This window comes from Phyllobates terribilis, unplaced genomic scaffold (genome assembly GCF_046119375.1).
Source record: "Phyllobates terribilis strain yellow unplaced genomic scaffold, ASM4611937v1 Scaffold_126__1_contigs__length_5098115, whole genome shotgun sequence".
NCBI lineage: Eukaryota > Metazoa > Chordata > Amphibia > Anura > Dendrobatidae > Phyllobates > Phyllobates terribilis.
In genome coordinates, this window is record NW_027362886.1 from 4,429,557 (window position 1) to 4,443,563 (window position 14,007).

A 14,007-nucleotide genomic window follows, 5' to 3' on the forward strand; every position below is an offset into this window, starting at 1 on the left:
TGCCAGTGTATGTGAGTGTGTGCAAGTGAGTGTGTGCGAGTGTGTGTGAGTGTGTGTGCATGTGTGTGTGTGAGTGTGTGCATGAGTGTGTGTGCGAGTGTGTGAAAGTGTGTGTGAGTGTGTGCGAGTGTGTGTGTGCAAGTGTGTGCGAGTGTGTGCGAGTGTGTGTGAGTGTGTGTGCGAGTGTGTGTGCGAGTGTGTGCGTGCGAGTGTGTGCTTGCGATTGTGTGCGAGTGTGTGTGAGTGTGTGCGAGTGTGTGTGTGAGAGTGTGCGAGTGTGTGCGAGTGTGTGCAAATGTTCCCGAGTGTGCGTGAGTGTGCACGAGTGAGTGGGTGCGAGTGTGTGCGAGTGTGTGTGAGTGTGTGCATGTGAGTGTGTGCGAACGTGTGCGAGTGTGTGTGAGTGTGTGTTCGAGTGTGTGTGCGAGTGTGTGTGCGCGTGTGTGCAAGTGTGTGTGAATGTGTGCGAGTGTGTGCGAGTGTGTGCGTGCGAGTGTGTGCGAGTGTGTGCGAGTGTGTGAGTGCGAGTGTGTCCGAATGTGTGCGAGTGTGTGCGTTCGAGTGTGCACGAGTGTGTGCATGTAAGTGTGTGCGTGCGAGTGTGTGCGAGTGTGCTCGAGTGAATTGGTGAGAGTGTGTGCGAGTGTGTGTGAGTGTGTGCGATTAAGTGTGTGTGAGTGTGTATGAGTGAGTGTGTGTGTGCGAGTGTGTGCGAGTGAGTGTGTGCGAGTGTGTGCGAGTTTGTGTGCGAGTGTGTGCAAATGTGCCTGAGTGTGCGGGAGTGTGCACGAGTGAGTGGGTGCGAGTGTGTGCGAGTGTGCATGAGCGAGTGTGTGTGCGAGTGAGTGTGTGCAAATGTGTGTGCGAGTGTGTCTGTGCGAGTGTGTGTGCGAATGTTTGCGTGCGAGTGTGTGCGTGCGAGTGTGTGCTTGCGATTGTGTGCGAGTGTGTGTGAGTGTGTGCGAGTGTGTGTGTGAGAGTGTGCGAGTGTGTGCGAGTGTGTGCAAATGTGCCCGAGTGTGCGTGAGTGTGCACGAGTGAGTGGGTGCGAGTGTGTGCGAGTGTGTGTGAGTGTGTGCATGTGAGTGTGTGCGAACGTGTGCGAGTGTGTGTGAGTGTGTGTTCGAGTGTGTGTGCGAGTGTGTGTGCGCGTGTGTGCAAGTGTGTGTGAATGTGTGCGAGTGTGTGCGAGTGTGTGCGTGCGAGTGTGTGCGAGTGTGTGCGAGTGTGTGAGTGCGAGTGTGTCCGAATGTGTGCGAGTGTGTGCGTTCGAGTGTGCACGAGTGTGTGCATGTAAGTGTGTGCGTGCGAGTGTGTGCGAGTGTGCTCGAGTGAATTGGTGAGAGTGTGTGCGAGTGTGTGTGAGTGTGTGCGAGTAAGTATGTGTGAGTGTGTATGAGTGAGTGTGTGTGTGCGAGTTTGTGTGCGAGTGTGTGCGAGTGAGTGTGTGCGAGTGTGTGCGAGTTTGTGTGCGAGTGTGTGTGCGAGTGTGTGTGTGCGAGACTGTGCAAGTGTGTGTGACTGTGTGCGAGTGTGTGCGAGTGTGTGTGTGAGAGTGTGCGAGTGTGTGCGAGTGTGTACAAATGTGCCCGAGTGTGCGTGAGTGTGCACGAGTGAGTGGGTGCGAGTGTGTGTGAGTGTGTGCATGTGAGTGTGTGCGAACGTGTGCGAGTGTGTGTGAGTGTGTGTGCGAGTGTGTGTGCATGTGTGTGTGCGAGTGTGTATGAGTGTGTGTGTGAGTGTGTGCAAGTGTGTGTGAATGTGTGCGAGTGTGTGCGAGTGTGTGCGTGTGAGTGTGTGCGACTGCGAGTGTGTGCGAGTGTGTGAGTGCGAGTGTGTCCGAATGTGTGCGAGTGTGTGCGTGCGAGTGTGCGCGAGTGTGCACGAGTGTGTGCATGTAAGTGTGTGCGTGCGAGTGTGTGCGAGTGTGCTCGAGTGAATTGGTGAGAGTGTGTGCGAGTGTGTGTGCGAGTGTGTGTGAGTGTGTGCGAGTAAGTGTGTGTGAGTGTGTATGAGTGAGTGTGTGCGAGTGTGTGTGCGAGTGTGTGCGAGTGAGTGTTTGCGAGTGTGTGCGACTTTGTGTGCGAGTGTGTGTGTGAGAGTGTGTGAGTGTGTGCGAGTGTGTGCAAATGTGCCTGAGTGTGCGGGAGTGTGCACGAGTGAGTGGGTGCGATTGTGTGCGAGTGTGTGTGAGTGTGTGCGAGTGTGTGTGCGAGTGTGTGTGCGAGAGTGTGCGAGTGCGTGCGAGTGTGTGCAAATGTGCCCGAGTGTGCGTGAGGGTGCACGAGTGAGTGGGTGCGAGTGTGTGCGAGTGTGTGTGAGTGTGTGCATGTGAGTGTGTGCGAGTGTGTGTGAGTGTGTGTGCATGTGTGTGTGCGAGTGTATGCGATTGTGTATGAGTGTGTGTGCGAGTGTGTGCAAGTGTGTGTGAGTGTGTGCGAGTGTGTGCGTGCGACTGTGCGAGTGTGTGCGAGTGTGTGAGTGCGAGTGTGTCCGAATGTGTGCGAGTGTGTGCGTGCGAGTGTGCGTGAGTGTGCACGAGTGTGTGCATGTAAGTGTGTGCGTGCGAGTGTGTGCGAGTGTGCTCTAGTGAATTGGTGAGAGTGTGTGCGAGTGTGTGTGAGTGTGTGCGAGTAAGTGTGTTTGAGTGTGTATGAGTGAGTGTGTGTGAGTGTGTGTGCGAGTTTGTGTGCGAGTGTGTGCGAGTGAGTGTGTGCGAGTGTGTGCGAGTTTGTGTGTGAGTGTGTGTGCGAGTGTGTGCATGCGAGTGTGTCTGTTCAAGTGTATGCGCGCGAGTGTGTGTGTGTGTGTGAGTGCGAATGTGTGTGCGTGTGAGTGTGTGCGAGTGTGTATGAGGGTATGTGCGAGTGTGTGCCAGTGTGTGCGAGTGTTTGTGTGCGAGTGTGTGCAAATGTGTGCGAGTGTGTGTGTGCGAGTGTGTGTGTGCGAGTGTGTGTGCAATTGTGTATGAGTGTGTGCGAGTGTGTGTGAGTTTGTGCAAGTGTGTGCGTGTGTTCGTGCGAGTGTGTGCGAGTGAATGCGGGTGTGTGTATGCGAGTGTGTGTGCGATTGTGTATGAGTGTGTGTGAGTTTGTGCAAGTGTGTGCGTGTGTGTGCGAGTGCGTGCGAGTACGCGCAAATGTGTGCGAGAGTGTGCGAGTGTGGGCGTGCGAGTGTGTGCTAGTGTGCGCGAGTGTGTGAGTGTGTGCGAGTGTGCGTGAGTAAGTGTGTGTATAAGTGCGTGCGAGTGTTTCCGAGTGTGTGTGTGAGTGTGTAGGACTGTGTGTGCGAGTGTGTGAGTACGAGTGTGTTCTAGTGTGTGCAATTGTGTGCGAGTGTGTGTGTGATTGCGTATGAGTGAGTGTGTGCGAGTGTGTGCGTGTGTGTGCGAGTGCGTGCGAGTACGCGCAAATGTGTGCGAGAGTGTGCGAGTGTGGGCGTGCGAGTGTGTGCTAGTGTGCGCGAGTGTGTGAGTGTGTGGGAGTGTGCCTGAGTAAGTGTGTGTGATTGTGTGTGAGTGTTTCCGAGTGTGTGTGTGAGTGAGTAGGACTGTGTGTGCGAATATTTGCGAGTGTGTGTGCGAGCGTGTGTGTGCGAGTGTGTTCGAGGGTGTGCAATTGTGCGCAAGTGTGTGTGTGCGAGTGCGAGTCCATATGAGTGAGTGTGTGAATGTGTGCGAGTGTGTGCCAGTGTGTTTGTGCGAGTGTGTGTACGAGTGTGTGCAATTGTGTGTGTGAGTGTGTAGGACTGTATGTGTGAGCATGTGTGAGTGTGTGCAAGTGTGTGCGTGCGAGTGTGTGTGCGAGTGTGTGTGATTGTGTATGAGTGAGTGTGTGCGAGTGTGTGCGTGCGAGTCTGTGTGTGCACGCGAGTGTGTGCGAGTGTGTGAGTGTGTGTGCGAATGTGTGTGCGTGTGAGTGTGTGCGAGTGTGTATGAGTGTATGTGCGAGTGTGTGCCAGTGTGTGCAAGTGTGTGTGTGCGAGTGTGTGCAAGTGTGTGCGAGTGAGTGTGTGTGAGTGTGTGCGAGAGTGTGCGAGTGTGTGTGTGAGAGTGTGAGTGTGCGAGTGTGTGTGTGCGAGTGTGTGTGCAATTGTGTATGATTGTGTGCGAGTGTGTGTGAGTTTGTGCAAGTGTGTGCATGTGTGCATGCGAGTGCGTGCGAGTGAGTGCGAGTGTTTGCGAGTGTGTGTATGCGAGTGTGTGTGCAATTGTGTATGAGTGTGTGCGAGTGTGTGTGAGTTTGTGCGTGTGTGTGTGTATGTGCGAGTGTGTGCTAGTGTGCACGAGTGTATGAGTGTGTGCGAGTGTGCCTGAGTAAGTGTGTGTGATTGTGTGCGAGTGTTTCCGAGTGTGTGTGTGAGTGAGTAGGACAGTGTGTGCGAGTATTTTCGAGTGTGTGTGCGAGCGTGTGTGTGCGAGTGTGTTCGAGGGTGTGCAATTGTGCGCAAGTGTGTGTGTGCGAGTGCGAGTCCATATGAGTGAGTGTGTGAATGTGTGCGAGTGTGTGCCAGTGTGTTTGTGCGAGTGTGTGTACGAGTGTGTGCGAGTGTGTGCGTGCGAGTGTGTGTTCGAGTGTGTGTGTTCGCGTGTGTGCGAGTGTGTGTGCGAGTGCGTACGAGTGTGTGTGAGTGTGCACGAGTGTGTGCGTGTGAGTGTGTGCGAGTGTTTGCGCGCGAGTGTGTGAGTGTGTGTGCGAATGTGTGTGCGTGTGAGTGTGTGCGAGTGTGTATGAGTGTATATGCGAGTATGTGCCAGTGTGTGCTAGTGTGTGTGTGTGAGTGTGTGCAAGTGTGTGCGAGTGAGTGTGTGCGAGAGTGTGCGAGTGTGTGTGTGCGAGTGTGTGTGTGCGAGTGTGTGTGTGCGAGTGTGTGTGCAATTGTGTATGAGTGTGTTCGAGTGTGTGTGAGTTTGTGCAAGTGTGTGCGTGTGTGCGTGCGAGTGCGTGCGAGTGAGTGCGAGTGTGTGTATGCGAGTGTGTGTGCGATTGTGTATGAGTGTGTGCGAGTGTGAGTGAGTTTGTGCGAGTGTGTGTGTGTGTGTGCGAGTGTGTGCTAGTGTGCACGAGTGTTTGAGAGTGTGCGAGTGTGCCTGAGTAAGTGTGTGTGTGATTGTGTGCGAGTGTTTCCGAGTGTGTGTGTGTGTGAGTAGGACTGTGTGTGCGACTGTGTGCGACTGTGTGTGCGAGCGTGTGTGTGCGAGTGTGTTCGAGTGTGTGCAATTGTGTGCGAGTGTGTGTGTGTGAGTGCGAGTCCGTATGAGCGAGTGTGTGAATGTGTGCGAGTGTGTGCCAGTGTGTGTGTGCGAGTGTGTGTGCGAGTGTGTGCGTGCGAGTGTGTATGCGTGTATGTGCGTCTGTGTGTGCGAGTGTGTGCGAGTGTGTGTGCGAGTGTGTGTGTTCGAGTGTGTGCAAGTGTGTGCGAATGTGTGTGCGAGTGCGTACGAGAGTGTTCGTGTGTGCACGAGTGTGTGCGTGTGAGTGTGTGCGAGTGTGTGCATGCGAGTGTGTGCGAGTGTGCTCGAGTGAGTGGGTGTGAGTGTGTGCGTGTGTGCATGAGTGAGTGTATGTGAGTGTGTGCGTGTGTGCGAGTTTGTGTGCGAGTGTGCTCGAGTGAATGGGTGCGAGTGTGTGTGAGTGTGTGCGAGTGAGTGCAAGTGTGTGCGAGTGTGTGGGTGTGAGTGTGTGCAAGTGTGTGCGAGTGTGTGTGAATGTGTGTACGAGTGTGTGCGAGTGTGTGTGAGTGTGTGTGCGAGTGTGTGCAAGTGTGTGCGAGTGTATGCGTGTGAGTGTGTGTGTTCGAGTGTGTGCGCGCGAGTGTGTGAGTGCGAATGTGTGTGCGTTTGAGTGTGTGCGAGTGTGCATGAGTGTATGTGCGAGTGTGTGCCAGTGTGTGCGAGTGTGTGTGTGCGAGTGTGTGCAAGTGTGTGCGAGTGTGTGCGAGAGTGTGCGAGTGTGTGCGAGTGTGTGTGTGCGAGTGTGTGTGCATTTGTGTATGAGTGTGTACGAGTGTGTATGAGTTTGTGCAAGTGTGTGCGTGTGTTCATGCGAGTGCGTGCGAGTGAGTGCGGGTGTGTGTAAGCGAGTGTGTGTGCGATTGTGTATGAGTGTGTGTGAGTTTGTGCAAGTGTGTGCGTGTGTGTGCGAGTGCGTGCGAATATGCGCAAATGTGTGCGAGTGTGGGCGTGCGAGTGTGTGCTAGTGTGCGCGAGTGTTTGAGTGTGTACGAGTGTGCGTGAGTAAGTGTGTGTGAAAGTGCGTGCGAGTGTTTCCGAGTGTGTGTGTGAGAGTGAAGGAGTATGTGTGCGAGTGTGTGAGTACGAGTGTGTTCGAGTGTGTGCAATTGTGTGCGAGTGTGTGTGTGAGTGGGTATGAGTGAGTGTGTGCGAGTGTGTGCGAGTGTGTGTTTGAGAGTGTGTGTGCGAGTGTGTGCGAGTGTGTGCGAGTGTGTATGAGTGTATGTGCGAGTGTGTGCGCGAGTGTGTGTTTTAGAGTGTGTGCAATTGTGTGCGTTTGAGTGTGTGCATGAGTGTGTGCGTGCGAGTGTGCACGAGTGTGCTTGAGTGAGTGGGTGCATGTAAGTGTGTGCGTGCGAGTGTGTGCGAATGTGTGCGAGTGTGTGCATGCGAGTGTGTGCGTGCAAGTGTTTGCGTGCGAGTGTGTTCGAGTGTGTGCAAGTGTGTGAGTGTGTGCGAGTGTGTGTGTGAGTGTGTCCGAGTGTGTGCAAATGTGCCCGAGTGTGCGCGAGTGTGCACGAGTGAATGGGTGCGAGTGTTTGTGAGTGTGTATGAGTGAGTGTGTGCGAGTTTGTGTGCGAATGAGTGTGTGCGAATGTGTGCAAGTGTGTTTGTGAGTGTGTGTGCGAGTGTGTGCGTGCGAGTGTGTGCGAGTGTGTGCGAGTGTGTGTGAGTGTGTGCGAGTGTGTGTGCGAGTGTGTGCGAGTGTGTGCAAATGTGCCCGAGTGTGCACGAGTGTGCACGAGTGAGTGTGTGCGAGTGTGTGTGAGTGTGTGCCAGTGTGTGTGTGCGAGTGTGTGCGAGTGTGTGTATGAGTGTGTGTGTTCGATTGTGCAAGTGTGTTTGTGAGTGTGTGTGCGAGTGTGTGCGTGCGAGTGTGTGCGAGTGTGTGTGAGTGTGTGCGAGTGTGTGTGCGAGTGTGTGCAAATGTGCCCGAGTGTGCACGAGTGAGTGTGTGCGAGTGTGTGCGAGTGTGTGTGAGTGTGTGCCAGTGTGTGTGTGCGAGTGTGTGCGAGTGTGTGTATGAGTGTGTGTGTTCGATTGTGTATAAGTGTGTGCGAGTGTTTGTGTGAGTGTGTGTGCAAGTGTGTGTGTGCGAGTGTGTTCGATTGTGTGCGAATGTGTGTGTGAGTGTGAGTGAGTGTGTACGAGTGTGTGCGAGTGTGTGCGATTGTGTGTGCGAGTGTGTGCGAGTGTGTGCGATTGTGTGTGTGAGTGTGTGGGACTGTATGTGCGAGTGTGTGCGAGTGTGTATGAGTGTGTGTGTGAGTGTGTGCAAGTGTGTGTGAGTGAGCGTGTGTGAGTGTGTGTGCGAGTGTGTGTGCGAGTGTGTGTGATTGTGTGTGAGAGTGTGTAGGACTGTATGTGCGAGTGTGTATGAGTGTGTGTGTGAGTGTGTGCAAGTGTGTGCGAGTGAGTGTGTGTGAGTGTGTGTGCGAGTGTGTGCATGCGAGTGTGTGCGTGCGAGTGTGTGCGACTGTGTGCGAGTGTGTGCGAATGTGTGCGAGTGTGTGCGTGCGAGTGTGCACGAGTGTGCACGAGTGTGTGCGTGTAAGTGTGTGCGTGCGAGTGTGTGCGAGTGTGCTCGAGTGAATGTGTGCAAGTGTGTGCGAGTGTGTGTGAGTGTGTGCGAGTGAGTGTGTGTGAGAGTGTATTAGTGAGTGTGTGTGAGTGTGTGCGTGTGTGCGAGTTTGTGTGCGAGTGTGTGCGAGTGTGTGAGTGTGTGCGAGTGTGTGCGTGCGAGTGTGTACGTGCGAGTGTGTGCGAGTGTGTGAGTGTGTGTGCGAATGTGTGTGCGAGTGAGTGTTTAGGAGTGTGTGCGAGTGTGTGCGATTGTGTGTGTGAGTGTGTAGGACTGTATGTGCAAGTGTGTGCGAGTGTGTTCGAGTGTGAGAGTGTGTGCGAGTGTGTGTGTGCGAATGTGTGTGCATTTGTGTACGAGTGTGTGCGAGTGTGTGTGAGTTTGTGCAAGTGTGTGCGTGTGTTCATGCGAGTGCTTGCGAGTGAGTGCGGGTGTGTGTAAGCGAGTGTGTGTGCGATTGTGTATGAGTGTGTGTGAGTTTGTGCAAGTGTGTGCGAGTGCGTGCGAATACGCGCAAATGTGTGCGAGTGTGGGCGTGCGAGTGTGTGCTAGTGTGCGCGAGTGTTTGAGTGTGTACAAGTGTGCGTGAGTAAGTGTGTGTGTAAGTGCGTGCGAGTGTTTCCGAGTGTGTGTGTGAGTGTGAAGGAGTGTGTGTGCGAGTGTGTGAGTACGAATGTGTTCGAGTGTGTGCAATTGTGTGCGAGTGTGTGTGTGAGTTGGTATGAGTGAGTGTGTGCGAGTGTGTGCGAATGTGTGTGTGCGAGTGTGTGCGAGTGTGTATGAGTGTATGTGCGAGTGTGTGCGCGAGTGTGTGTTTTAGAGTGTGTGCAATTGTGTGCGTTTGAGTGTGTGCATGAGTGTGTGCGTGTGAGTGTGCACAAGTGTGCTCGAGTGAGTGGGTGCATGTAAGTGTGTGCGTGCGAGTGTGTGCGGATGTGTGTGAGTGTGTATGCGAGTGTGTGCGTGCAAGTGTTTGCGTGCGAGTGTGTGCGAGTGTGTGCAAGTGTGTGAGTGTGTGCGAGTGTGTGTGTGAGTGTGTCCGAGTGTGTGCAAATGTGCCCGAGTGTGCGCGAGTGTGCATGAGTGAATGGGTGCGAGTGTTTGTGAGTGTGTATGAGTGAGTGTGTGCGAGTTTGTGTGCGAGTGAGTGTGTGCGAATGTGTGCAAGTGTGTTTGTGAGTGTGTGTGCGAGTGTGTGCGTGCGAGTGTGTGCGAGTGTGTGTGAGTGTGTGCGAGTGTGTGTGCGAGTGTGTGCGAGTGTGTGCAAATGTGCCCGAGTGTGCACGAGTGTGCACGAGTGAGTTTGTGCGAGTGTGTGTATGAGTGTGTGTGTTCGATTGTGCAAGTGTGTTTGTGAGTGTGTGTGCGAGTGTGTGCGTGCGAGTGTGTGCGAGTGTGTGTGAGTGTGTGCGAGTGTGTGTGTGAGTGTGTGCGAGTGTGTGCAAATGTGCCCGAGTGTGCCCGAGTGTGCACGAGTGAGTGTGTGCGAGTGTGTACAAGTGTGTGTGAGTGTGTGCCAGTGTGTGTGCGAGTGTGTGTGAGTGTGTGTATGAGTGTGTGTGTGTTCGATTGTGTATAAGTGTGTGCGAGTGTGTGTGTGAGTTTGTGTGCAAGTGTGTGTGTGCGAGTGTGTTCGATTGTGTGCGAATGTGTGTGTGAGTGTGAGTGAGTGTGTGCGATTGTGTGTGTGAGTGTGTGGGACTGTATGTGCGAGTGTGTGCGAGTGTGTATGAGTGTGTGTGTGAGTGTGTGCAAGTGTGTGCGAGTGAGTGTGTGTGCGAGTGTGTGTGCGAGTGTGTGCGAGTGTGTGCCAGTGTGTGTGTGCGAGTGTGTGTACGTGAGTGTGCGAGTGTGTGCGTGCGAGTGTGTGCGAGTGTGTATGAGTGTATGTGCGAGTGTGTGTGCGAGTGTGTGTTCAAGTGTGTGTGTTCGCGTGTGTGCAATGCAAGTGTGTGCGAGTGCGTACGAGTGTGTGTGAGTGTGCACGAGTGTGTGCGTGTGAGTGTGTGCGAGTGTGTGTGTGCGCATGAGTGTGTGCGAGTGTGTGAGTGTGTGTGTGTGAGTGTGTGCGAGTGTGTATGAGTGTATGTGCGAGTATGTGCCAGTGTGTGCGAGTGTGTGTGTGTGTGAGTGTGTGCGAGTGAGTGTGTGCGAGAGTGTGCGAGTGTGTGTGTGCGAGTATGTGTGTGCGAGTGTGTTTGCGAGTGTGTGTGTGCGAGTGTGTGTGCAATTGTGTATGAGTGTGTGCGAGTGTGTGTGAGTTTGTGCAAGTGTGTGCGTGTGTGCGTGCCAGTGCGTTCGAGTGAGTGCGAGTGTGTGCGAGTGTGTGTATGCGAGTGTGTGTGCGATTGTGTATGAGTGTGTGCGAGTGTGAGTGAGTTTGTGCGAGTGTGTGCGTGTGTGTGCGAGTGTGTGCTAGTGTGCACGAGTGTTTGAGTGTGTGCGAGTGTGCCTGAGTAAGTGTGTGTGTGATTGTGTGCGAGTGTTTCCGAGTGTGTGTGTGAGTGAGTAGGACTGTGTGTGCGAGTGTGTGCGAGTGTGTGTGCGAGCGTGTGTGTGCGAGTGTGTTCGAGTGTGTGCGAGTGTGTGTGTGTGCGAGTCCGTATGAGTGAGTGTGTGAATGTGTGCGAGTGTGTGCCAGTGTGTGTGTGCGAGTGTGTGTACGAGTGTGTGCGAGTGTGTGCGTGCGAGTGTGTATGAGTGTATGTGCGAGTGTGTGCGAGTTTGTGTGCGAGTGTGTGTGTTCGAGTGTGTGCAAGTGTGTGTGAGTGTGTGTGCGAGTGCGTACGAGTGTGTTCGTGTGTGCACGAGTGTGTGCGTGTGAGTGTGTGCGAGTGTGTGCGTCCGAGTGTGTGCGAGTGTGCTCGAGTGAGTGGGTGTGAGTGTGTGCGAGTGTGCATGAGTGAGTGTATGTTAGTGTGTGCGTGTGTGCGAGTTTGTGTGCGAGTGTGCTCGAGTGAATGGGTGCGAGTGTGTGTGAGTGTGTGCGAGTGAGTGCAAGTGTGTGCGAGTATGTGGGTGCGAGTGTGTGCAAGTGTGTGCGAGTGTGTGTGAATGTGTGTTCGAGTGTGTGCGAGTGTGTGTGAGTGTGTGTGCGAGTGTGTGCAAGTGTGTGCGAGTGTGTGGGTGCGAGTGTGTGTGAATGTGTGTTCGAGTTTGTGCGAGTGTGTGCGTGCGAGCATGTGTGAGTGTGCTCGAGTGAATGGGTGCGAATGTGTGCGAGTGTGTGTGACTGTGTGCGAGTGAGTGTGTGCGAGTGTGTATGAGTGAGTGTGTGTGAGTGTGTGCGAGTTTGTGTGCGAGTGTGTGCGAGTGAGTGTGTGCGAATGTGTATAAGTGTGTGTGCGAGTGTGTGCAAGTGGGTGCGAGTGTGTGGGTGCGAGTGTGTGCAAGTGTGTGCGAGTATGTGTGAATGTGTGTTTGAGTGTGTGCGAGTGTGTGCCAGTGAGTGTGTGCGAGTGTTTGCGAGTGTGTGTGTGAGTGTGTGCGTGCTAGTGTGTGCGTGCGGGTGTGTGCGAGTGTGTGTGAGTGTGTGTGAATGTGTGTGTGTGCGAGTGTGCGTGCGAGTGAGTGTGTGAGTGTGTGCAATTGTGTATGAGTGTGTGCAAGTGTGTGTGCGTTTGTGCGAGTGTGTGCGTGTGTGCGTGCGAGTGCGTGCGAGTGAGTGCGAGTGCGTGCAAATGTGTGCGCGAGTGTGCGAGTGTGGGCGTGCGAGTGTGTGCTAGTGTGCGCGAGTGTGTGAGTGTGTGCGAGTGTGCGTGAGTAAGTGTGTGTGAGAGTATGTGCGAGTGTTGCCGAGTGTGTGTGTGAGTGTGTAGGACTGTGTGCGCGAGTGTGTGTGCAAGTGTGTGTTTACGAGTGTGTTCGAGTGTGTGCAATTTTGTGCGAGTGTGTGTGCGAGTGCATATGAGTAAGTGTGTGCGAATGTGTGCGAGTGTGTGCGAGTGTGCGTGCGACTGTGTGCGAGTGTGTGCGAGTGTTTGCGTGTGTGTGCGAGTGTGTGCAAGTGTGTGTGAGTGTGTGTGAGTGTGTGTGTGAGTGTGTGTGAATGTGTGCGAGTCTGTGTGTGCGAGTGTGTGTGTGCGATTGTGTATGAATGTGTGCGAGTATGTGTGTGAGTGTGTGCGAGTGTGTGCGAGTGTGTGCGTGCGAGTGCGAGTGTGTGCAAATGTGTGCGAGAGTGTGCGAGTGTGGGCGTGCGAGTGTGTGCGAGTGTGCGCGAGTGTGTGCGTGTGAGTGAGTGTGTGTGTGAGTGTGAGTGTGTGCTAGTGTGCATGAGTGTGTGAGTGTGTGCGAGTGTGCGCGAGTGTGCGTGTGAGTGAGTGAGTGTGTGCAAGTGTGTATGAGTGTGTGTGTGAGTGTGTGCAAGTGTGTGCGAGTGTGTGCGATTTTGTGTGAGAGTGTGTAGGACTGTATGTGCGAGTGTGTGCGAGTGTGTATGAGTGTGTGTGTGAGTGTGTGCAAGTGTGTGCGAGTGAGTGTGTGTGCGAGTGTGTGCATGTGAGTGTGTGCGTGCGAGTGTGTGCGTGCGAGTGTGTGCGAGTGTGTGCGAGTGTGTGCGACTGTGTGCGAGTGTGTGCGAGTGTGTGAGTGCGAGTGTGTGCGAATGTGTGTAAGTGTGTGTGTGCAAGTGTGCACGAGTGTGCACGAGTGTGTGCGTGTAAGTGTGTGCGTGCGAGTGTGTGCGAGTGTGCTCGAGTGAATGGGTGTGAGTGTGTGCGAGTGTTTGCGAGTGTGTGTGTGAGTGTGTGCGTGCTAGTGTGTGCGTGCGGGTGTGTGCGAGTGTGTGTGAGTGTGTGTGAATGTGTGTGTGTGCGAGTGTGCGTGCGAGTGAGTGTGTGAGTGTGTGCAATTGTGTATGAGTGTGTGCAAGTGTGTGTGCGTTTGTGCGAGTGTGTGCGTGTGTGCGTGCGAGTGCGTGCGAGTGAGTGCGAGTGCGTGCAAATGTGTGCGCGAGTGTGCGAGTGTGGGCGTGCGAGTGTGTGCTAGTGTGCGCGAGTGTGTGAGTGTGTGCGAGTGTGCGTGAGTAAGTGTGTGTGAGAGTATGTGCGAGTGTTGCCGAGTGTGTGTGTGAGTGTGTAGGACTGTGTGCGCGAGTGTGTGTGCAAGTGTGTGTTTACGAGTGTGTTCGAGTGTGTGCAATTTTGTGCGAGTGTGTGTGCGAGTGCATATGAGTAAGTGTGTGCGAATGTGTGCGAGTGTGTGCGAGTGTGCGTGCGACTGTGTGCGAGTGTGTGCGAGTGTTTGCGTGTGTGTGCGAGTGTGTGCAAGTGTGTGTGAGTGTGTGTGAGTGTGTGTGTGAGTGTGTGTGAATGTGTGCGAGTCTGTGTGTGCGAGTGTGTGTGTGCGATTGTGTATGAATGTGTGCGAGTATGTGTGTGAGTGTGTGCGAGTGTGTGCGAGTGTGTGCGTGCGAGTGCGAGTGTGTGCAAATGTGTGCGAGAGTGTGCGAGTGTGGGCGTGCGAGTGTGTGCGAGTGTGCGCGAGTGTGTGCGTGTGAGTGAGTGTGTGTGTGAGTGTGAGTGTGTGCTAGTGTGCATGAGTGTGTGAGTGTTTGCGAGTGTGCGCGAGTGTGCGTGTGAGTGAGTGAGTGTGTGCAAGTGTGTATGAGTGTGTGTGTGAGTGTGTGCAAGTGTGTGCGAGTGTGTGCGATTTTGTGTGAGAGTGTGTAGGACTGTATGTGCGAGTGTGTGCGAGTGTGTATGAGTGTGTGTGTGAGTGTGTGCAAGTGTGTGCGAGTGAGTGTGTGTGAGTGTGTGTGCGAGTGTGTGCATGTGAGTGTGTGCGTGCGAGTGTGTGCGTGCGAGTGTGTGCGAGTGTGTGCGAGTGTGTGCGACTGTGTGCGAGTGTGTGCGAGTGTGTGAGTGCGAGTGTGTGCGAATGTGTGTAAGTGTGTGTGTGCAAGTGTGCACGAGTGTGCACGAGTGTGTGCGTGTAAGTGTGTGCGTGCGAGTGTGTGCGAGTGTGCTCGAGTGAATGGGTGTGAGTGTGTGCGAGTGTGTGAGAGTGTGTGCGAGTGAGTGTGTGTGAGTGTGTGTGCGATTGTGTGTGAGTGTGTGCGAGTGTGTTCGATTTTGTGTGAGAGTGTGTAGGACTGTATGTGCGAGTGTGTGCGAGTGTGTATGAGTGTGTGTGTGAGTGTGTGCGAGTGAGTGTGTGTGAGTTTGTGTGCGAGTGTGTGCATGTGAGTGTG